Below are 25,057 nucleotides of genomic sequence, written 5' to 3'. Positions count from 1 at the left end.
GAAACCTACACATTCATTTTTTTCTGCATATAGGTTCATAGGCACTTACTAGGCTATTGATCTATGAGGATCTCAGAAACCGGGTCATGCATTCCTAAGAAGTCTATTAGTCCTATTTTTTTAAGGATGATTTCACGGACTCCTTTTGTTATAAGTACAAATAACTCAGAGATGCATAGACATTCACATATTACTTCTATCCATAAGTGATAAGGGTGTTAAATCAACAGTGAACTTGTGGCTTCGTATTCATTTGTGTAGATTGTGCTTAAGTGGAGTCAGGCATATACTTTGCTTTATTTAGAGATAAAGATATTGCCAGAATTGGGATATTCATAAGTTCAACAAAGTTTTCTAGGCTAATAGCTCTAGAGCCCCTACAAGCCTAGGAATATTTATCCCTAGTTGCACTAATTGTCAGTGGTTTGATGAATGAAGTTCATAGAGGTAAGGGTCTATGGCAGTTAATACCAACTTCTTCTTTCCAGGAGGGACATGGATGCCACCCCAGGAGTAAATTTGTGGTTCCCCCTCCTATTGATCTAAGTTGCATTTGTAGAGGGACAGGAAGGGTCTTTGTTTCATGTGAAATGGAAGCTTGTTCCAGAGAAGTGACAGTCTCTGATAATGTATCTATCTCTCCAGCATGATCTGTTCATGTCAGAGGCTAGATTAAGATCCCTGGAGTGCCTGACCCTCTTGCAGTTTGATTTACAAATGTGCAGCATTTCCATCAAGGCTGGGTCAGAGACTGCCCTGTAAGCCAGGCAAAGGTCACCTATTAGAAAACTGTAGAAGACATAACACAATTTCAGGGCTTTCATTTTCTCCTTGTAAGTCTTGTTTTGTGTACACTATAATTTATTGGTGAGAAGCCTCTGTGGTCTCTCCAATTATTGCAGATGTCTTGTGAGGTACGTGCAAAATGGAGCATTGTACTCAATTATTGGTCTGATGAGAACTGAGTATAAAGGAATTATAGCATCCTTATAAGTAAAGGCATCACATCTAGATCTAAAGATTCTGCTGGAATATAAGCAGTTTGCAAGCTGTGGTTAAACATCCAAGTGTGTCTGCTGGGTCATGTTAGTTGTTTAAAGGGTAATCTGGGGTGTTGTCTGCTCCCATTAATGCTGTCTTTTTGGCCTTGAAGAGTGCCAAGATGACTTGCTCTCTTGAGATAATAGGCTGAGGAATGGTGGCAGGTTCACTTTGCAGGATGACTGGAGGGAACCGCAGATGAATTTTACTCCAAATCTGTCAGCTAGCAGGTTGGCTATTATGCCCAGTTGAGTATGGGTGGTGCCATTGGCTATTATGCCCAGTTGAGTATGGGTGGTGCCATCCACAACCAGTTCAGAGCATAGCTGGGTATTTCCTTTTATATTTTGGAAATAGTTAAAGAATGCCTTGTGATTTTCCTTGGACAGGGAGGCTATTTTTACTTCATAATTAGCTGAGGAGGACTAGGCAAGATCTCTAATTTGTTTGTTCAAGCTAGATAGTGATTTCCTCCTCTTCTGAGTCAGTTCCCTTTTGTTCTTGGACATTTTCTTTCTGTTGTTGTATGACCTGTTTATACTAGGGACTACCAGGGTGGCTTGTTTTTTCAGCAAGACCTGGTTTTAATCCGGTCAGGTATAGCTGATTTTATACAACTGCTTAAGTGGTTATACAGGGCACTGCTGTGCACCTCTGCATAGGACTCCGTGTTTTTTGCATTTAAGGGGGCTTTGAAACTTCTTATACAATCATTTAATAGGAAGTAATTTGTCTATGAAAAATCCTTGTGTTTTTGAGCTTGATGGGACATCTGGTCTCATCAATCATCAATCATCAAATAAGTCTGATTTATGGTCTGATCTTACCAGTGATGACATCACACTGGGGTGGGGTGCAACGCTTTCCCATGTTAGTGAGTAGTATGTCCAGGACATTTAAGCCACTTGTGGGTGAGCTGGCTAGCTGTTCTAGAGCATTTGCATTGACAAAGTCAATAACCACTGAGCCAGTACGTTTACCTTCATAATGTTGATCATGTATTACCGAACGGCCACATCACTGAACCGTTTCCGCGAAATCAGAACCGAGAAAACTTTTGCATGTCAAAAAAACATTGAATTTCAACATTTCTGACTATGCCACACCTACAAACCAGTGCTAACATGGTTCAAAAAGGAAGCGAGATTTTGCAGTTTGGAAATTCGGTGTTCGAAGATTTGTGAAGTCGCAGTTCGTTATTCTCAGAAGCGGGGTGGACATTACGTGATAGACATTATGAAGGTAAACCAAGCCAGTATGCATGTGACTGTATATGTTTCCCAGTCAATGGTAAGATAATTAAAATTACCCATGAGTAAGGTGTTGGGCTGTATGGCAAGTGACTCCAGGTATGTGGTATGCTTTTTCTTTTTCATGATGGGGGACCTATAGCTAGCTATGATGTGATATTATGCTTTGCCTATAGTTAATTGGACATGGAGTAGCTCAAGACAGTCATACTGTTTGACCAGTCTAGAGGTGTACTTATCCTTAATGAAGATGAATACACCTCCTCCTTTGGTTCTTTCATGTTCAGTTTGTGGTCTAAATGTATGGAAAGCATTATAGCCCTGCACAGCCAGTGTGGTTTCTGTACCTTTGAACCATGTCTCAGTAACTGCAGGGCTGTCAGCATTTCCCAAAGTAGGGAGTACTTCCAGGCAGTGCAGTTTCTTGTTTAGACTCCTAGCATTAAGCAGAAGTACCTTCAGTTTATTTAGAGAAGATTTTGTTATGTTGGGAGGCTGGTTATTTTGACACTGCCTAAAAATGGCAGAATAGGGCTGGCTAATGCCTTTGCCAGTATCTGAAAGCCTAGAATAGAAAGGTGCATGCCATCTCTGGCAAAGCAGAGTGGCCAGTCAACCATGTCTTCCCAGGCTGACAGAGAGTGATTCCCCTTGTAGTGACACCAGAAGTTAAGCCAATTGTTAAAGTCATAATTTTGTTTGCATTGTGGAATCATCCTTGAAGAAGGTAAAATGTTGCTTAAGGCTAGGATTATACCTGCCTGTCATGTATAATCTGATAGCTCAGTCATGTCTGTCTTCATATAGTCCAGTGAGGTATGTATCAAGTCATTCATCCCCATGTGTTCTGTGATGGAGTGCTACTGGTACTTATGATTGAGTGACTTGAGTGCTTGTGTGGCTTGATGGATTCTGGCACCTGTTAGGCAGTTAACTGTATTCCACTCCTTATCCAGCCTGGTGAGGGGGACATCCATATGTCTCACAGTGGAGTCAACTATGACCAGTACATTAGATTTTATGATGTTATGCCTTGTTGTCTTATTTGTTGAGACACTGGTGTTTGTGTGTATTATGTTTTTGTAGTTTTGTGCATTATGTGTGTAAGTGGTTTCTGTTTGGAAGGCCTCTCATCGTTTTGTTAGTTATTAGTGAGTTCCTCTGCATATGTGGGTTTAGGTGTCATATCCTTACTTAGTGTGGTTAGTATGTGTTTTTTTTTTGTGTGTGTGTGTGTGTGTGTGTGTGTGTGTGTGTGTGTGTGTGTGTGTGTGTGTGTGTGTGTGTGTGGTGACAACCTGTTTGGCATTTGATTTGTCCTTATGTGAGAATCTTGCCTCCAATTTCATAGTCTAACCACATCTCTCACATAAAGTATTTGTTTGTTTCAGGAGTAAGTGGTTGTCAGTATACATGAGATAATTGCTACATTGCCTCAGGATGCTCATGTCTATCAGGCTAGCTAAAGAAATGATGGGAAACTGCCTGTCCATTATAGCAGGCTCTTACTGTATGTTTTATTAGAAAAGGGAATGGGTTTATTTGACAGGACTGTGCTTCTAGCACCGAGACTACAAGAAGGACCAAAGCTTTGAGTAGACTAAGGATGATTAATAAGGCATCAGCTCTCAGTGTGCAAATGATTTGCTTCTAGAGCAGCAGAAAAGCTTGGTAGGGTTTCTCTGACAGCTATTTAGAGAAAAACTGAGATTCTGGGCTTTTGCATCAATACAGGGTACTGATAATCAATGCTGTGTGAATAGCAGCACCACACAAAGGCAAAGCTTAAATATGAGCAAGCAGAAACAAGGTTACATTTTTATTTATTTATTTATTTTTTATTTTATCATTTGTTGACCGGGAAAGTCCGACTAGGTTCCACAGAGCCTGTTTTCAGCGGAAGCCCGGGGAGAAATGCTCCAGAAAGCTAAATGTCAATCAGGAAAATACACAATAAGCCTTCCACTAGTCATTTCCATCTCAGACAGGTTAGATCAACACACTTCTGTCACAATGGTGCAGAAAATCACCTTCATAATGTAGAATAATTGGTTTAGAGTCCAAGTATAACAAAACCACACAAACTACCTACAACAGTCCTACAACTGACAGAAACAATGTAATACAGTACAATTAACTACTTGAAGCAGCAGCAGACAGGAAGGTGTTTTGTTAACTTATAAAAAACAGTCACAGTATATAAGTGAAGTGTAAACAAATATATAAGAGCCCTTTTGTGTGCTTCCCAGCCCAGATAGTCTAGGTAAACACCTACTGCCACTAAATGAATAATCCCAGTCCTCCTAATGCAAAAGCACATTAAAGGAGTGTCCGGAGTGAAATGTTACCACAAACAAACCTAAGAGATAAGAAATGCTACCACAAGCAAATGTAAAGATATGGATACAGCAGTGTACTTTAAACAGCTTATAAAAGTGTGATTATTCAATAGAAGTACTTTGCTTTGTATAAAACAGCAAAGAACCACTCAGCTGTACAAAATTTATAAAACACTAAAAACAAGATAAGATGATTAATAAGCCCTTCAGCCAATAAAACTACATGCAGAAATATCAGGAGTTTCCCCAAATTAAACAGACGAGGCTGCCTCCCAGTGCACTAGATGGAAAATCCACTGACCTCTTGATGTAAAACCAAGTGCTTGCTAGAATATAAACATACACTACTTTACCCAACAGATAGCTAGAAAATGGATAGAGACTAAGTAAATCAGTAGAATGGACAATGATGCGGCAAAATGCACTTTTTTTCAATATAAGCACAAGGAACGAAAAATAAATAATTCAAGATATCAACAGTGCTAAAAGAGAGTAATTTATTAATCTCAATTTAAAGTAGGGGTGGGCAGCTTGAAATTACTAGGTTTAAAAAGTGGAGGGTGTCTGGGAAAATCTTGCAGGAAATCACCAGCAGTGCTTCAGTATATGCAGGCTTGATATCTTTCCAGAAAAAAAATACAAAGGCCCAGAAATTCGCTGCATATTTAAGTGTCACTTGAACAATTTAAACAATGAAAAAAAAAAAACATGTGAAATGTACAGCGTAGCTAATTTAAGTGTCTATCTCTCACATAGAACAAAAACACCAGACCAAGCAGATTTCTTAAAACAGAAAACAAAAATTGAGCCAATAAAACAGAAAGCATCTTTATCACTCACAGACAAGAAAATATAGGTTTACTTTCTTCGCACAGCAAGAAATCACCAGCAGTACTTTAGTTTATGCAGGCTTGAAATTTTTTTAGAAAAGCCAAAGGCCCAGAAATTCGCATTGTATTTAAGTAGCATTCAAGAATCAATTTAACCAATGAAAAAACATGTGAAATGTGCAGCCTAGATGATTTAACTGTCTACCTCTCACATAGAACAAAAATATCAGGTCAAGCATATTTCTTAAAACAGAAAACAAAACGGAACAGGTAAAACAGAAAGCAACTCTATCAACAAATAAAAGACAAAAAATATATCTTTACTTTCCTCACCCAGCAGGGAATCATCAGTAGTGTTAAAGTTTATGCAGGCTTGAAATCTTTGTTAGATAAGACAAAGACCCATAAATTCACTGTGTATTTAATTCATTCACTCCATTGGAGCTCAGGAAGTTTGCATTGTAACTTCCAATGGGTGGAGCCTAAGCCTTTTTATAAAATCAAATTATGTCTTCACATTTGAAAAGAACTGTTCATATCTCTGGAACCATAGGATTTTGAAAGAACTATAAATGCCAAACTCTTCAGCACAAACTGTTTTTTCTAGTGGTAGTATTCTTTAGGTTCTAGGTCTTAAACTGGATTTCATAAGTCACATTAAACACAGTAACTATTAAATTTGTAATATTTTGTAAACAACTTAAAATATCTCAGCAACCACTCAAGTTATACACCTACAGCCTTCTGTCAGCAACATTTTATTCATCTAGCTGAGCACTTTCATATGACGCTAAGGTGTTCTGTCTGTGTTACTTGGTTGTTGATATATTTAGAAAAATGTGAAAATTATATCTATATAAATTAATTCCATAGGTTCATAGGATGATACTAGGCTATTGGCCCAGAGGCCCTTATAAGCCTGGCCAAGAAGTTTGCCCATGTTCCCACAAAATCAGCACCTGTTTCCCCTGTCCAGTAGGTACACAGCTGGGATCCCAGGGGCGTATTTTCTGTTTTCCTTACAGTTGTCCAGGTTCCTCTTAAAGAGAGCTAGAGAGATACTATGCTTGACATGGACATGGAGTCTATTCCATAGATGGGCGAGTCTTTAGGACAGAAATATAAACCGCCGACAAGTTCTATTAATGTCACAGACCAGGTTGAGGTCTTGCATGTGTGTTGCACATGTGGCGTTTGAGTTATGGATATGCAGCAACTCCATCAAGGCTGGGTCTGAGATGGCCTTGTATGCCAGACACAGGTCACCTTTTAGCAGTCTGTATGAGACTGAGTAGAATGACAGGGCTTTTACACTATCAGTATAGGACAGGTGTTTGAGACCCTGGATGTTCCTGGACAGGAACCTCTGTGGTCTCTCCAGCTGCTGCATGTATTTGGCAAGGTATATGCCAAAGGGGGAACTATACTCAGTAATGTGCCTGATAAGGAAGGAGTACAGGGATGTTAAGACCTCCTTGTTCCTGGATGAAATACCCTTACTTATGGGGCGGGCCATGTAGAAAGCCTTCCATACAATGGAGGCAACATGTTGGTCAAAAGTCAGGTTACTATCAACTTGGGTGGCCAAGTCCCTCACGACACTTAGTATGTTGTTATTAATGTGATCATTAGTGGGGACTCCATTTTCTCTAAAGGAAATAATGATGTAATTCATGGCATTCAGTTTGAGGCCATGCTTCTGGCACCAGTCATTTGTTTGGATAAGGCCCTCTTGGTGGATGTTCACATCACTAAGGGAATTTTAGACAGCACCCAGCTTACTGTAATCTGCAAACATGGAAAGCCACAGACCACTGGTTTTGGCTTGCACCTCAGAAAAGTATATCCCAAACAGTAGGGGCCCCAAAACCAATCCTTGGGGTATACTGCTCATTACTGGTCTACTACTAGAGGTGGCTTCCCCTATTTTGACTGAGTTGGTTATATCAGTGAGCCAGTTAGTTACCCATCTGGTAACATACGGGTTGATGCCTAGCTTTGAGAGTTTATCTATTATGCCTGAGTGGAGAATAGTGTCAAAGGCTTTGGCTATGTCAAGGTAGGTGGCGTGCACCATCATCCCCTCGTCCATGGCTTTGGTAACTGTTTCAAAGAAGTTGACCAAGTTTAACAGGCATGATCTCCCTTTGAAAAAAACAAACTGTGTAGGGTCAAGCATTTGGAGGTTGCCAATGTACTTGTTTATAAGGTCCATGATAATGCATTCCATGGCCTTATAGATGAGGCTAGTTAGGCTGATGGGCCAATAATTGCCTGGGTCAGTGGACGCTCCACCTTTGTGTAGAGCGATCACAGTGGCTGTCCTCCATTCAGCTGGAATGAAGCTAGTGCTCAGGCTTTGGTTGAACAGAGTGTCTAATGGAGCTAACAGCCATGCCTGAGCACATGTAGGATACAAAACAAAAAATGACTAGATAGAAACATTCACTTTATTTGACGTTCATTAGTATTCTGGTTTCGCGTTCTGTTCATGTAGGATACAGACAGGGATGTTGTCAGGTCCCATGGAGACTGTATTTTTTGCCTTTGAGAGGGCATTAAACACCTGCTCCCTGGTGATGAGGGGGGCAAGTGCTGGGGATCTCCTGGTCTACAGATGGGGGGGGGGTTGGGGGGGGAGACATTTTCACTGAATCGGTCTGCCACTAGGTTGGTGATATCTATGGCATTTGTGTATGTGGTGTTATTAACTACCAGTTCAGAGAAGATTTGGGTGTTATCTTTCAGACTCCAGATGTGTGTGAAGAAGGCCTTGTGATTGTCCTTTGTGGATGTGGCCAATTTGGACTCAAAGTTATGATTTCAACAGTGACCTTATTTGCTTGTTCAGACAAAAGCGAGATTGCTTCCAACTTGGCACCTGCTCCTTCTTGGTCCTGGACAGCAATTTTTTCCTTTCATTATAGAGTTTGTTTCTTGCTACTATCCACCAGACATTTTAACTCTTCCTTGAGAAAGATGACGTGGACCTGTCAGTATTGCTGAGACAATACAGCTATGTAGGTGCTCATATAATTTTTTGGTGCAGGCTTGACATTAGTGCTAGTTCCTACTGAAGGAATGGTGGCTGAGAAGCTGCTTATACCTATTCTCAGGAGATTGCAGCTATATAGGTGCTCATATAATTTTTTGGTGTAGGCTTAACATTAGTGCTAGTTTCTACTGAAGGGATGGTGGCTGAGAAGCTGCTTATGCCTGCTATCAGGAAATTGCAGTCAGCTTTGTAAAAGTTTTTTTTGTTTGACCCTGACAAGGTGGGGTCAGGGAAGATGGTGACCTCGAAGGTGATCGCTTTATGGTAAGAGCTTACAAAGGAGGATGACACTGTAGGGATACTACAGTGGCTACTCATGTTGGTTAGTAACAGGTCCAGGATATTTTCACCTCTCGTAGGGGTGTCAACCATCTGATCCAATGCATTGGCATTGACAGAGTCAAGGAATCTCTGGGCATTCATGTTTGGGCTAGAATAGGTCTTCCACTCTATGGTTGAGTAGGTAAAGTCACCCAGGATCAGGGTAGAGGGTTGAATCTTGAAGGATTCAAATAAGTCCAGATAGGTGGAGTGGGCCTCTTGAGTCATGATTGGGGGTCTGTACCTAGCTATGATTTGAATAGGTGTTTTGTCAACAGTTAACTGCACTTGGAGTTTCTCCTGTGCATCATACCATTTGACCAGCCTGGAGGTGTGTATGTCTTTGATAAATATTGAAACTCTACCTCTTTTGGGTTTGTAGCCCTCCATTTGATGTCTAAAATTATGGTAGGATGAGTAACCTGGTAAGGCAGGGGTGCTCTCCACAGCTTTGAACAAGGTTTCAGTGACTGCACAAATACCAGCATCCTCCAAGGCAAGGAATGCTTGGAATGAGTACAGTTTCATGCTAAGACTCTTAGCGTTTAGCAGCATGACCTTTAAATTTTGTTTAGAAGAATTTTTCATGCTGGTAATTTTGTGCTTATGACTTTGCCTAAAAAGACACTATGGGGAGGCAAGAGCCTTTGCGAGAAGCCTGAAGCCCAGGGGAGAGAGATGAAGGCCATCTCTGGCAAAGCATTGTGGTCTGTCAATCATGTCCTCCCTAGCTGTCAGGTACTGGATCCCCTTGGAATGTCACCAGATATAAAGCCAATTGTTAAAGGCAATCATTTTCTGTTTGTATTGAAACATCATTCCGGGTGACCGTAGGATGCTGCTTAAGGCTAGGAACATGCCTGCCTGGGACACATATTCAGTGATCTCAGTTACATCTCTCTTCATATAGTCCAGAGAGGTATGTCTCAAGTCATTCTCACCAACATCGACTATGATATAGTCATAACAGCACCTGTTGTTAAGAGACTTGAGTGCATATGTGATGTGGCAGATTCTAGTACCTGACAAGCAATGTACCATGACTTTCTTCTTGTCTAGCCTGGTGAGGGGCACATCTGTGTGTCTCACGATAGAGTCTCCTGTGACTAGTATGTTGGGCTTGTGGCTGGGCCTTTAAAGCTTTATGTACTATGTGTGATGTTTGGTGCTGTGGGTTGTAATTTGTGTGTGTGTGTTTGCTTCAGAGGCCTCTTTTGTTTAGGTATGTTTTTGTTGAGAGCCTCCACATATGTAGGGGTGTGTTGTACAGGTGTGGGTGGTGTAAGAGGTGTGGTGTTTGTAGTGTTTGCACAGACAACCTTCTCAGTGTCAGATGTAATGTCTTGTGACTGAGACAGCAAAGATTCTAGGTTCTTAATGTAATTGCATCTCTCACATATTGTGTTCCTAAGTGGTGGTAGTAGTAGAGGGTTGTATGTGTATGTAAGGCAGTTGCTACACCCATATCAACCAGATTAGCAGGAGAAACCACTGGACATCGTCCATCCATTGTTGTCAGAATCTGTGGAAGACAGGTCAGGGATAGTAGAGAGGGTACTATCTGATGAGAGTACCTATAGGTGTGAGTAGGGCAGAATAAAATCAATACAGTAGCTGCAAGCGAGGGCCTCACTTACACAGGAGTGTTGGTAAGGGATAAATGCAGCTGAGATACCTCACAAAGGGTTAACACAGAGAAGCAGTGGTGCATGATGTGCAAACACCACAAACCCACGCAAACGCAGGGTATAAATACTACAAAACAAAAGTAAAATAGAAACACTGGAATTGACCAATCAACCCTTGCCCCTGAGATCTTAGCTGAACACCCTATGCCAGACCAGTTCCAACCAGTTTACTTACTCCCACTATGTGCAGGCAGGCCCCAGTGAACACAAGATGGTGTAGCAAGAAACACAGGAATCACACAAACCAATCTGGATACAGCAACACCTGTAACCAGACTATGCTAAAGATATGTAAACTCTGTTTAGGTTGATTTAATGCAGGAAAACAGACACACACTTACATATAAACAGCAGCAGCAAACAAGAGAAAACTGATTTAAACAAATTAACCAGTTAACCAAAAAAAGCTCAAAACTGAGCCCTGTTCCAGCAACCTTCAATCAGACAAGTTCTAACTGCACACGCCTGTCACTAAACTGCACACTCCTGTCACTAGGGTGCAGGGAAACCCTCTCCAAAGAAGATGGCCTGGATTAGTGCTCAAGTTATACAAACAGAGCTAGATTCAGCAGTTCTGAATCTAGTCTAAGCTCCAGCAAACAAGGTGCAACTATTGCAGAAAGAAACAGTTCAAATAAGCAGGCACAATAAGCCTTCAAACAGCAATTCCCAGCTCAGAAGGGTAGAATCTACGCAGTTCTCCCACAAGAGTGTAGACCACAAATCTTCTTAATGTAAAATAACTGGCCTGAAGCCCAAATGCTTAAACCAGAACTATGACACATTTAGGATAACAAACATACTAAGCCTTCAACCAGCAGTTCCCAACTTAGAAGGATGTAAGCTACCTCTCCTACCACAAGAATGTAGACCCTAAAACCTTATAGATAGTATGGTTTTGGAACTATTGATGCAAGTATGAACCAGCAATATTTGACAACTAGAGAGATCAATAGGAATTTACTGCAGATGCACCTGGAGGTGACACTCAGATGTGATGAGTTAAATATCACTCAAGAGACAATGTAACCAATTCTGTATGAAACTTGTCTATTCCTCCAGCATGTTGTATTTAAATTGCAGAACATATTAAGTTCTCTTGGGTTGGTATTTCTGACACTGTTGGACTTGCAAAGGTGCAGTAGGTTTGAAAGGATAGTGTCTGTAAAGGCTGTATGACAGGTGATAGGACCCTTTTTTCTTTTATTTTTAAGCTTTTATTTTTTAAGCCCTTGATTTTCTTGGTGAGACAGAATCATGGTCATTAAAGCTGTGTTATGTGTTTGGATAGGTACATACCAAAGGGGGCATTATTCTCAGTTATCAGCCTAATAAACTCAGAAGACAAAGGGATCATCACCCACCCTGGCCCTGGATGCCAAACTCTTACTAATAAATTGTGTTGTCAAGAAGGACTTCCTTACAATGGCACATACATGGTGATCAAATGACAGCAAATGATAACTCATTGTCTACAGATGTTTACAGGATTCCTCACTATTGGGTCAGGAGTGTGTTGTGGATGTAATAGTTGTTGTAAACATCATGTTTCCCAAAATATACTATTGTGCATTTTTGGCATTTAGTTTTAGGCCAAATATTTGTTTGCAATACTACTTCTTCAAAGATCTTGGTGTCTTCTGGAGAGTTTATGATGGCACCAATTAGCTGTGATCTTCAGCCATAAATCTTTCCCTCTGAGAAGTAGATACCACGGAGGAGTGGCCTGAGGACAGAACCATTAGGTACACCACAAGTGATAGATCTTTTGGAGGAGATAGATCCACCCACCAAAATTTCCTGTGCTATGTTTGTCATGCAATACACTATCTGATGGATTTACATAGGGATTTACATTTAGCAGGGTGAGTTTATCAACTCTACCTGAGTGTGAGATCATGATGAATGCCTTTACAGGGTCCATATATACTGCGCTTACAGATTTTCCCTCATCTTTGCTTTGATGACCTTCTCAAGGAAGTCCACTACATTAAGTAGACAGGATCTTCTCACTAAGAAAATTAAGACAAATCTGAATTGGTTTGGTGGAAGTGTATGTAGGTTTCCTGTATCTTGAATTATTAGCTCCATAATGATACTTTCCATAGTCAGATTAGGCTGGCCAGGCTTATTGGTCTGTAATTATCCAGGTCAGTTGACTCCCAGCTTTTGTGCAGGGGAAATATCTGTACTGCCCTCCACTCCTCTGGTACAAATCCTGTTTGGAGACTGATACTAAAAACACTTTATACGGGAATTTACAGGTGATGTTTCAAGCTAACCAGTAACCTTCATGGTATGCCATCCAACCTCATAAAAGCATTGCTATTGGTCTTTAGACAGTACTTTGAGGACTTGTTCATGGGATTTATTTTGGGGGGATGACAAAATTTGATCTAGGAGAGGGGGTTAAAACTGAAGCAAAATTTATCTGCTAGTAGGCTCCCTATTTCTACAGGGGCAGAGCATGTAATATAACTTACTATTAGTTATGCATATTTATGAACATTGTTTTTGAGATTTCTAAAATAGTTATAGAGCACTTCATGACTGTCTTTTGCCTAGGTGGTTATTTTAACCTCATATCTTGCTTTGGTTGATTTGATCAGGCTTGAAAGTTGCCTGCTAAATCAAGCAAGAGCATTTTTTGGCATTTGGAGAGTTATATTTATTTTTATATGTAATGAGGTTTTTCCTTTTATTGTAGAGCCTGTTTATATTTGGGTTCTACCACGGAGGTATATTTTTAATTTGTTGATTATTCTATTTTGGAAGGATATAGATGCATCTATGCATCTTTTTATATGTGCATGGAATTTGGCAATGTGAAGACTTCTGCATTCATGAGTGGGTCCTCCGTGTGGAAAATAATGTTGAATTTAGACATACCATCATTCAGTTTTACAAGATTAGCTTTAACATAATCCCTGAATTCAGTTATTTATGGATGCCACCAGCTTCAGTTTTATGGTGAAACTGAGTGTTTTATACTCTAATTTGGCTGGGGGGGGGGGGGTTACATCTCTTAGGGAGTAGAGCTGTCCCATATAGGTGAGAACCAGGTCCAGAATCTTGTCTCCCCTGGGTGATGTGTGGAGTAGCTGGTTCAGTGAGTGTGTATTTATGAAGCCCAAATATCTCCTGTCATACATATTTGAGGAAGTAATGCTTTCCCAGTTGATGGAGGGATAGTGGAAGTCAGATAGGAGGATGGAGTTGGTTGAATACTTTTGGATACCATACCATTATGACAGGAGGTATAGACAAAGAGGGACCCAGAGGTCATCCAGTAGTTTGATATGCTGTTATATGGGGTCTTGTTAATTGGTCATGGTGACGTTCAAGGTTATTATCCTGTCTAATGAATCTGGAGGTTAAATTTTGTTTTACAAATATAAAGCCACTGATGTCTTCTGTGCCTTCATACATTGCCATTGCCTTTAATAATTGGTATGCACTGAAACCCTGCACTAATGGAGTGCTCTTGGTGGCATTGAACCAGGTTTTATGGAGAATGCATATGTCAGTTTATTCCTGGGTAGGGAATGCCTGCAATGAGTGGAGATATCTGTTGAGGCTTGTATCATTGAGCAGGATAACCTTAATGTTATCCAGCTTCTGTTTTGTTAATCTGGAAGCTTTTGAAGAGTGACATTGTCTAAAAAAGGCACTATGTTTGGGTAATTTTTTTTTTTTTTTTTTGCCAATATACAAAAGCCTTGAGGAATAGTTGCAGATAATTCCTTGCAAAGCAGCTAGGACTGTCTACCATCTTCTCCAGGGCTGATATATATTGTACCCCCACTGAATGACACCAGAAACATAGCCAGATCCTGAAGTCATTTAACTTTTGTTCATATTGTGGCATTATTCTAGGTGAAGGTGAAATGCTGCAGTGGGTTTGGTTCATACCTACCACAGCACATATTTTGAGAGTTCCATCTTGTCTCTCCTCATATAGTCCAGGGAGGTTCATCTCAGGTCATTTACTCCCATATTTGCTATGACTGTGTCATATGTGTATTTGTGGTGCAAGGACATGACTGCATGCATGATATGGTGAATCCTTACACTTAGCATGCAACTATATCTGCCAAACACAATATAGACCAAACAAATAGACCAACATAAACTGAAGTTCTTAAAAATAACCTAACTAAACCACATAAGCCCCCAAATGCAAACAAGGAAACTAGTAACCTCAGTAACCTCAGAAGCAAGCTGCTCAAACTGTACTGCAACAAAAACAGCATGTAAAATTCACAGTGTCTCAACTGAAAAAGCCTACCTCTACAGAATCCAATATCATAGTGTTAGGTAACACCATGTGGTGCATCAGTGTATCTCACAATGGTTTAGTTAGGTTACTTTTAAGAACATCAGTATATGTTGGTCTACTTATTTGGTCTATATTGTGTTTGGCAACTATAATGCAGTGTTATATGTTACTGTCAGCCTATCTAGTATTTGCAGTCACTGGATGTGAGAGCATTTCCTCCAGTGACATTATATAGCTACATCTTTCACACATAGTATCAGATTTTTTAAGTATTAAGTAGATGCCAGTAAACTTAGACAATAACAGCATTGTTTCTGGATGCCTATAACTATCAGGGTGGCTACAGAGAAATAAAACAAAATGCACCAAGTTAGCACACAAACATACGTTTATTCCAACCAAAAATAAAAAAAATAAAAATGGTTAGTGCTTTCACAACTACACTAGTTGCTTCATCAGACACAGTAGTTTAACATAATAAAGCTTATATAGAAGAGACAATAAAGTCAGCTGACAATCCAATAGTCACATGTTCCAATGCTTATAAATGTGTAACATTAAATATATGTGAATGTAAATATGCATAAAAACATAAATAAATATGCATTAATATACTAATAAATGGTTAAAACATTACTATAACTATATCTAAAAAAGACTTAGTTAAAATGCTTAAAGAAATACAATAATATAATAATTCTAGTGCTTCAGTGGTCTGGCTTTTAAAAAAGGTTTTAAGGAACTATTTCCGTTCAAGCCAGGATATTTCTCAGCATTCAACTTAAGAATCCATTTTTGTTTTATGCTTTCTGTAGTATTTTCTAAGTCATCTCCCTGTATATTTGAGAGGACATGTTGAATAACAAAAAACTTAAAAGTATGAGATGAATCAGTTTTTCTACATGATTTGCCAGTGCACTTGTCTCTTTACAATTATTTATACCTCTAACATGCTCAAGGATCCTGTCTTCAGGACCCTGTTAGTTTTTCCTACATAATATGCAAAACATTTTTGACAGAAACAAAAATACACAGCATTAGCAGTCCTACAATCAGCATAGCTATAACTGGTTATAGTAAATTTATGTAGCGGATGAATAAATGTTTTGTTGCTGTGAATATATTTACATGCAGTACGTCTGCATGGAAAAGTACCAACACGTGTAGAAAAATCAAATCTATTAGGTTCTGTTCTATAACATGAATGTTGTTTTAAAGACTTGTTATTCCTGAAAGAAAATAATGGAATTTCACTGATTATATTAGTCAACTCTGGTGGTTGTTGTTGTGTCTTTCGGCTTTTCCCGGTTAGGGGTCGCCACAGTGGAACTCCGGTCCGCTAATGATTGGCAGTTGATTTTTACGTACCGAGTTGCCAGCCCTGATGCACAACCTTCAACGAAGGAACGCCCATTCATGCATGTCTCCACGCAGAAGACGCTCTAGCTGAGAGTCGAACCAGACAGCGTCTTACTGTGAGGCGACAAAGCTACCACAGCACCAAACTCTGGTGGTACTTGAAGTAAATGCCAATTTCTCTTTATAATCTTCGTATATTCATTAACATTGCTAGAGTATTGAAAAACTGCTCAAAAATTATTAGTGTCTGCAGTACGAGTATTTCTGTCTTCTCTATCTGTCATAGTTGTAAAATAAGGTCCGCATCTGCTATTTCTTAATTTCCATGCTTCAGTGATAGTCTTGCCTCTCTTTCCTGCTGCATAGCCCCTATCTAAAAACTCTAACTTCAAATTTGCAAGGGCTGCTTTAGCATCATCGCCCTTATTATGTAGGTGCAGAACTCTAAATAGCTGTCCTTTCAGTGTATTTCTAGGAATATGCGTAGGATGCATACTTGTTTTGTGTAATAATGCATTCTTCCTAGTAGGTTTTTGGTAAATGCTACTAATAATTTCATTACAATCAGATTTTCTGACTTTAACATCAAGAATGTCAATTTCTAAATCTGAGCTATTAAAAGTAAATCTTAAAAACTCAGTAGTACTATGTAAATGATTTATGAAATTCTTGAGTTCATTGTCATTTCCGTTCCATAACATAAAAACATCATCAACAAAACGGACGTACCACAGCACTTCTGCAAAAAAGGGGTTACTATCAGTAAATATAGAAAGTTGTTCCCAGCATACCAATGCCAAGTTGGCATAGCTATTTGCACATGCAGTGCCCATAGCTACACCAACATTTTGCAAATAAAATTCATTTTCAAATACACAGACATTATTTTCTAAAATAATCTCCAAAAGACTACATATTAATTGAATTTTCTTATTGTCACAACATCTATTCACTGTTAAAAATTCTCTAACTTTGTCTATTCCCCATAAATTAGATATACAAGTAAAGAACGATTCTATGTCCATGGTAACAAAAATGAAGTTACCTCCCTGTCCCAGAGTCATTATTCTGTTATGTAGATATTCTAAAAACATGTTAGTGTCTTGAAAAATAGTGTAGCATTCATCTAAAAAAAACATGCAAAGTTCCTTCTACAAAAATAGACAATGGCTCAGAGCACCAGCCAGTTCTGGATACAATAGGTCTCATGGGTGGAATAACAGCATTTTCATGCATTGTCAGTAGACCCTGTATTTTTGGTATAACAGGGTTCTCAGTAGTAAAATATTTAAATAAAGATTCATCAATCAAATTAGTAATTAAAAGATCAAAAATTAAAAAAGACACCCAATCTATAATCTCATTGACCATTGTTCTGTTAATTTGTTTGTGTCTTTCAGCTTTTCCCGGTTAGGGATCGCCACAGCGGAACTCCGGTCCGCTAATGATTGGTAGTGGATTTTTACGTACAGGGTTACCAGCCCTGACGCACAACCTTCAACGAAGGCACGCCCAATTCACGTATGCCTTCACACAGAAGACGCTCTAGCTGAGAATCGAATGGGACAATGTGTTGCTATGAGGCGACAATGCTACTGCAGCACCACCACCGCAGTAAAGTCCTTCGGCTTTTCCCAGTTAGGGGTTGCCACAGCGGAACTCCGGTCCGCTAATGATTGGCAGTAGATTTTTACTTACTTGCTTGCCGGGCCTAATGCACAACCTTCAACGAAGGAACGCCCATTCAGGCATGTCACCACACAGAAGATGCTCTAACTGAGAATCGAGCGGGCAACGTCTAACTGTGAGGCGACAACGCTACCGCAGCACCACCACCGCAGTGACCATCGTTCTGTTAATACATTGATTTATTTGTGTATTCAATAACAAATTTCTCATTTGAGAAATATAAAGGTCTCTGTCCAGTAATACAATGCCCCCACCCTTGTCAGCTTGTTTAACCTCTACAGAACGCATATTCTTTAGTTGCTGCAAAGCTCTAGATTCATCATTAAACAAATTACAAAACCTGTTTTTAGTTGTCTGCATATCCAATTCCCTGAAGCCAGTCTCACAACCATCTATGAAAGTTTGTATCCCTGGTGTGAACACAGGAGCAAAAGTACTAGGTCTTTTCTAAATGGTAATAATGTCACTGGTTTGAACAGGAAACATAGTTTTTAAAGTAAGGCTTCTGCCCAGCAGTCTTAAGTCTTTCAGCATTTCTGCTGAATCTGCTTTCTTAGCAGGAATAAATGTTAATCCCTTATTTAAAAGGGCAATTTGTTCTTTACTTGAAACAATGGGGAAATATTTGTTACCAAACCCGTATTCATGTTCTTCTCTGTTTCATTAATTGCATGTTCTCTTCCTGGTGTTGATTCCTTACCTGTTTTCTTCACTGTGACATACTCCTCGACCGCATTTTGTAAGGTAGGGGATTTTTCAAAGAAAAATTCCCTTTCATATTCTTGTCCAAAAAAACATTATTTACTTCCTCTCGTTGATGTAAAACAGCATTCTGTGGACTGCTAACATTTCCAGAACTAGTGGAAGCACTTGTAGTTTGTATATTGTTACTAACAATAGCTACAGTCTGATTTTCACTTAAACAGTGCAATTATGAAGCTGCTCTGTTGTTTGCAGAGCTATGCTGTTCACAGTCAGATAAAGTAATAACACTTATCCATTATTTTCTTTCAGGAATAACAAGCCTTTAAATCAACATTTATATTATAGAACAGAACCTAATAGATTTGATTTTTCTACACATGTTGGTACTTTTCCATGCAGACGTACTGCATGTAAATATATTCACAGCAACAAAACATTTATTTATCCTCTACATAAATTTATTATAACCAGTTATAGCTATGCTAATTGTAGGACTGCTAATGTTGTGTATTTTTGTTTCTGTCAAAAATGTTTTGCATATTATGTAGGAAAAACTAACAGGGTCCTGAAAGACAGGATCCTTGAGCATGTTAGAGATATAAATAAGTGTAAAGAGACAAGTGCACTGCCAAATCATGTTAGAAAAACTGATTTGTCTCATACTTTTAAGTTTTCTGTTATTCAACATGTCCTCTCAAAAATACAGGGAGGTGACTTAGAAAATACTACAGAAAGCATAGAACAAAAATGGATTCTTAAGATGAATGCTGAGAAATATCCTGGCTTGAATGGAAATAGTTCCTTAAAACCTTTTTTAAAAGCCAGACCATTGAAGCACTAGAATTATTATATTATTGTATTTCTTTAAGCATTTTAACTAAGGGCCAGATTTACGAAGGCTTGCATGGAGTCTAAGAGTAGTGTAAGATGGCAGACAGCCAATATGTCTGCCGAGCGATCCAGCAACAGCCGGCAGGGGCGTGCATGAGAGCTTCTAAAGCTACTCTTGCACGGACAGTGTTATGTTATGCAAATTACCTCATTTGCTGGTGAAAGCTATGCAAATGAGGTAAATTTGCTATCCAGGAAATATTAACCTGTCCATGGAAGAGTAGTGTTATTTGCAGAAATGTACTCCGTTGGTAATGGAGTACTGTTCTACAAAGAGCTAAATGGAGCTATGACAGCTCCAAATAAAGGATGCATCCAGTTGAGGAAGCATGCCAATGGCCGAATATATGGCCATTGTCATTTTTATAGGTTGAAAATGAATAAAAATTTATTTTTATTTTTTTTCCCCGATCTCCGAATTTTAAGCATAGTGCAGCACTGCGCAAATGTGCGGCGCTTTAAAAACCAGAAAATAATTAAAAAATAGCCAAAAATAGGCATGTTTAATAAAAAGATTATTCTGCCATGCAGGTGAATGGCAGGCTGAAGACAGCATGGCTACTGAGTAGTGGTTGCTAAGGGGGGAATCTCAGTTTGAGAGATGTAACCAAGCATTAGTAGGCAATCCTAAGCAAATGAAGATAAGGATAGTGAATCCCAATTTTCCTTGGTATGTGAGCCATGTCCCTAGAGTGTAAGTGTAGGGGTAGGGGAGTAGTAGGGTAGAAGATAAGTGACATCATGAGGGGGTATGTCTGAAAGACTGTAAGCTTATTGGGGCAGAGTGGCTTGTGTTTGCCATGAGTTGCTCAGGATTGCAAGAGGCATATCTACAGTTGTCCTAGCTGAAACCCAGAAACCAAAGGTGTATGCCATGGATATATCTGAAATTTCTTGCAAACGTGCTTACACCATGTGCGCGCGTGTGCGTGCCTGTAAGCCTGTGTAAGCCTGTGTGCACACGTGTGCACCTGTCTAAGCCTGTGTAAGCCTGTGTAAGCCTGTGTGCATGGGTGTGCGCTCGTGTTCACGTGTTTGCGCTTGTTTGTGCAGCACTGCCCCTTGTGGAAACAGAAAGGGAAAAGAAAGGAAAAGAAGTAGTAGAAAGTTAACCAAGGAGAACTAGCAGAGCTGCCAGATGAAATATATCAGAATCAGCCAATTACACAGGCAGTAGACTAGCCCAGCCCAGCCCAGCCCAGCACTTAAACTCTGCAAACACCATTCCCCCATGTTTTTTTGTCAAGAAATCTGCAACACTGCAGTATACAAAGAGTGAAAACTTAAAAAGCTTAAGTCAGACAAAATGTTAGGGGCTGCTATTGCTATCATAAGCCAACATGTGCAAGATGCTGAGGGTGGTGATATTGCAAATGCTGCTGAGCAACCCACAGTGAGGACACGGAGAATAGTGTACAGACCCAGGGTAACCTACCAGGGGCTACATGAGATGGAGATAGTGGAGCGCTATAGAGTGGACAGAGACCTCCTGCAGCAAATTGTTGAGCTGTGCCGGCCACGCCTCACACACAGAACCAACAGAGGGGAACCCATCCCAGTGGATACCAAGGTATGTGTTGGCCTACGAATACTAGCTACAGGTACATTCCAGGGACCAAATGGTGATATGATGGGGGTTTCACAGGCATCATATCACCATTTGGTGATATGGTGATATGATGGGGGTTTCACAGGCATCAGCATCCAGGGTACTGCACCAGTTCCTGGATGCCATGTCAGCACATGTCGGTGAGCATGTATATTTCCCCAATTCCCATGAGGCATTGGCCAGCAATATGCGTCTTTTCCACAAAATAGCAGAATACCCTGAGGAAGTGGGTGTAATATACTGCACGCACATACACATCAAAGCACCACCCGGTGAGCGGGGTAGGGTCTACATCAACCACAAGGGCTTCCCCTCCATCAACTGCCAGGTCATGTGCAATGCCCAGGGCATAATAATGAATGTGTGTGCTGGCTGCCCTGGAAGCTATCACGATTCCCACGTCTAGCATTTGACGCAGCTGTACCAGAGATTTGCCAATGGGGACATCCCTGACGGCCACCTAGTGGGGGATGCTGGATGCACACTGGAGCCGTGGCTGATGACACCCATCAGAAATGCACACACACACCTGAACAAGAACTCCACAATGAGGCACACGCACAAACAAGAACCATAATCGAGTGTGTGTTTGGGATGCTCAAGTCACGGTTCCAGTGCCTAGACACATCTGGTGGAGCCTTGCAGTACTCACCAACTACATGTACCCAAATTGTCATGGTATGTGCCATACTACACAATAGGATCCTGTGAAAACAGCTGCAGTAGGAACAACATGGTGCAGGGCCAAACAGCTCCCCACCATTGCCAAGGCCTACACAGGCACAGCGTGACCCGGAGGAGGAACAACCTGCGCCTGCTCCAGTAGGCAGAAGGAGGCGTGCCCAGTATGCATTGGCCTTGGCAAAGAGGCAACACATAGCACATACACTGACTCAGTAGGAACCCTGGAAATGACACCTCTCTCTGGCTCACACATACAATAAAAGGGATGCCTAACTTGACACTACCTGTTTTCAAACATGCATAGGGAGTGTACTATGTGCATCCAACATAGGCAGCCCTGCAGCACCACCTGAGGCATGATTGCCATATTTTAAGCAATATAAAGCAGTGCTAAGCATATTTTACCACTGTTTAGCATATTTAAGCACAATTGCGAGGAACTGTGCATCGCACAAACTAGCGCAACGTTGGGCAAAGTTGAGCAAACTCAGGCAAAGTCGAGCAAAGTCGGGTAAACACGCTCACACCTGCTTTACTGTTCCTTAACCAGTCAGGTCTGCCCAGCAGGAAAATAAAAAGCAGTGACAGGGTTCAAACTCAGGATACTATGCACTATAGTCACAGTACTGAACCACTAAGCCATGACAGCATTTCACTGGCACAGATGCAGCAGGACAGCTGTAGACTAACGTAAACATAAATAAATGCTGTATCATGCCCTCTGAACTTCCCCCCAGGCCTATGCAGACAGATAACAGCAGGCCAGACAGTGTGATGTTGGTTGGGTAGGCTATGAAGTCACAAACTAATATATATGAAATTGGAAGCTAAGATCTGTAGTACAGTACTATGCCTCAAGCCAGTATGTTAGGCAACAGTACAGACTGAAATGGAGTACCTGACATAGCAGTGCAGGCCTAGCAAATGTGTGTAAGTGTCAGATGAACCCCTCATCCTATATACACCCACAGTAACAATCAGGTGTGCCCCCCCGGGTAGAAATGTACAAATAATAGCTGCCCCCCCTGTATGTAGAAATGTTGATAAGTCTATGCAAAGTGACTCATGGAAGCCCTGCAGGCACAGTGTGCTTCCTGTCAATGTACAACACAAAGGTGAGCCCTGAAGTAAAAACCAACTTGATTTTTCACACACATATAGTATATATGTCCATATTGGGCATGCTCACACACTTAAACAAATTTAGCAAATTTCAGTCAGCAACATACTGAAAGGTCATACTGGGCATGCTCACACACAAATAAACAAAGCAAATGTCAGTCAACAACATACTGAAAGGTCATACTGGGCATGCTCACACACTTAGACCATGTCTGAGTACAGCAGTGGGCCACACATATGTGGCAGTTGCAGTTCTTACCCCAGAAACTTGTCACTATTCACCAATCCTGCCTTGCGCACCACACAGTTATATGAAAACAGACCCATATAATATATTGGACTCCTGTTATAATCAAACTATGTACTACAAGTACTTAACTTGTTCAAAGAAAGTGAAAATTCAAAGAAGATCAATAAATCTCCGATCAGTATCATCAATAAACAATGAGCACTCCAAACATTATCCAATCCATATTCTGGCAAAAATATTGTGAAAGAGTCCATAGAGAACCATGAAGCTTTCTTTCGCTATATCATAAATATCAACGTAAACTCATATATGTTCTGAGTCAGTGCAAACTGTAAATGAATACATGTACATGACTGACATTGCCAACATCTTGTCAGACAGGTTCATACATATTTACCCCCCCCCCTTTCATTGACAAAAGGGCCCATTATCATACCTGGAGATTGTGAAAACCCAGAAATCACATATACAATTGTTAAACAGCACTTTCCAAACCTAAAAACATGGCGTCTATGGGATGACATGGTTTACCTAGCTGTGTCATATGTGAACTCCAAAACAAACAGACCCTGCCCATGAACAATCTGTTGAGACTCACCCTCTGTACAGGATATGAAACTGCTGAATGTGTTACAGCAACATTTGGCACACTCCACAAGTGTTGGTGCACAACAGACCATGGGAACTATTGTCTTATAAGCATATTAAGCCTGATTTGCAAGGCCATGGAGTCCATCATGATAGAACTCATAAACAGAGCTATTGGGATCCTACAAACACCCAACCCTACCAATTTTGGTTTGGTCAGGGGCAGACCATGGTTCCCAAACCTGCTAGACTGTTTTCAAGGCAGTCACCCAGGACATACATCAATGAAATGAGCTACACATGTCCTGCATAGACCTTGAAAAGCCCTTTTCCAACATCCCAGACACACGTCATATCCACAAAATCAACAACCTGTGCATAAATATGTATGTCATCTGATGGATTGCCAACTGGGGCACAGATAGATCCCACAAGGTAAGAATTGTGTTCTCCTGTTCAAGCTGGTAACAACTGCTGCCCTCCATGGCTCAGTCCTGGGACCCCTCCTGTCTGGTGTATACTTTTCAGAAATACAGTCAAACACACAAGGGCTATGTTTAGCAAAGTTTGTGGATGACTGCAAAAAAGTTGTCATAATCGATGTTTGGGACAACAGAGACATCCTTAAAAAGGGTGTCAGTCAGACAGATGTGGTGTCAAAATTATGGCCTCGAGCTACAATCATACAAATACCACATAGGTGCCAACACCCTAAATATGGAGGTGATAATAAGGTATCTATGGACACATGTGGATAGTCATCTCTACTTCCAGAAACACATTCACAAAGTGGTCAGAAAATCATGCTATGTGTTCCCATCAATCATCAAACCCGTCAGAGAGTACCACAACACACTTGCGATGAATCTGACTAGGCACCTTCAGCAGCTGGAAAGACCACTGAAGTACCTCAACAAGAAGATTACTGGCCTCAAACAGTTGCCCCATGCAACAAGATTGAATTTAACTCTATCTGTACTCTGTTGCATACTGTCTTCTCAGGAGATCTCTGCCCAACAGGCAGGTCCATGTCCAATGCAGAAATGATGTACATGCACTATCTGAAGTAAACCCAAGCTCACTGTACCACATGCTCTAGGGATATCATCATCACAACATTAAATAAAACATGTTGGAGGGATACATTACTAACTCACAGACTTCCCTTGCTTTGGAACAGGCTCCCAACCGATATTAAGCTGAGTCCCTCACTGACACTCTTCCAGAGGAGCCTTGATGAGTGTATGTGAAACTGAACTGTCACACCATGGATCACTTCATCAGCTCTACTACACAGAGGCCTAGGGAACTAACTCCATGGGTGGTGATAGCTGCACACTTTGGCCATACTAATATA

The sequence above is a fragment of the Protopterus annectens genome, chromosome 17.part0, assembly GCF_019279795.1.
Source record: "Protopterus annectens isolate FY-2018-M chromosome 17.part0, PAN1.0, whole genome shotgun sequence".
Classification (NCBI taxonomy): domain Eukaryota; kingdom Metazoa; phylum Chordata; order Ceratodontiformes; family Protopteridae; genus Protopterus; species Protopterus annectens.
This window is presented reverse-complemented; position numbering follows the sequence as displayed.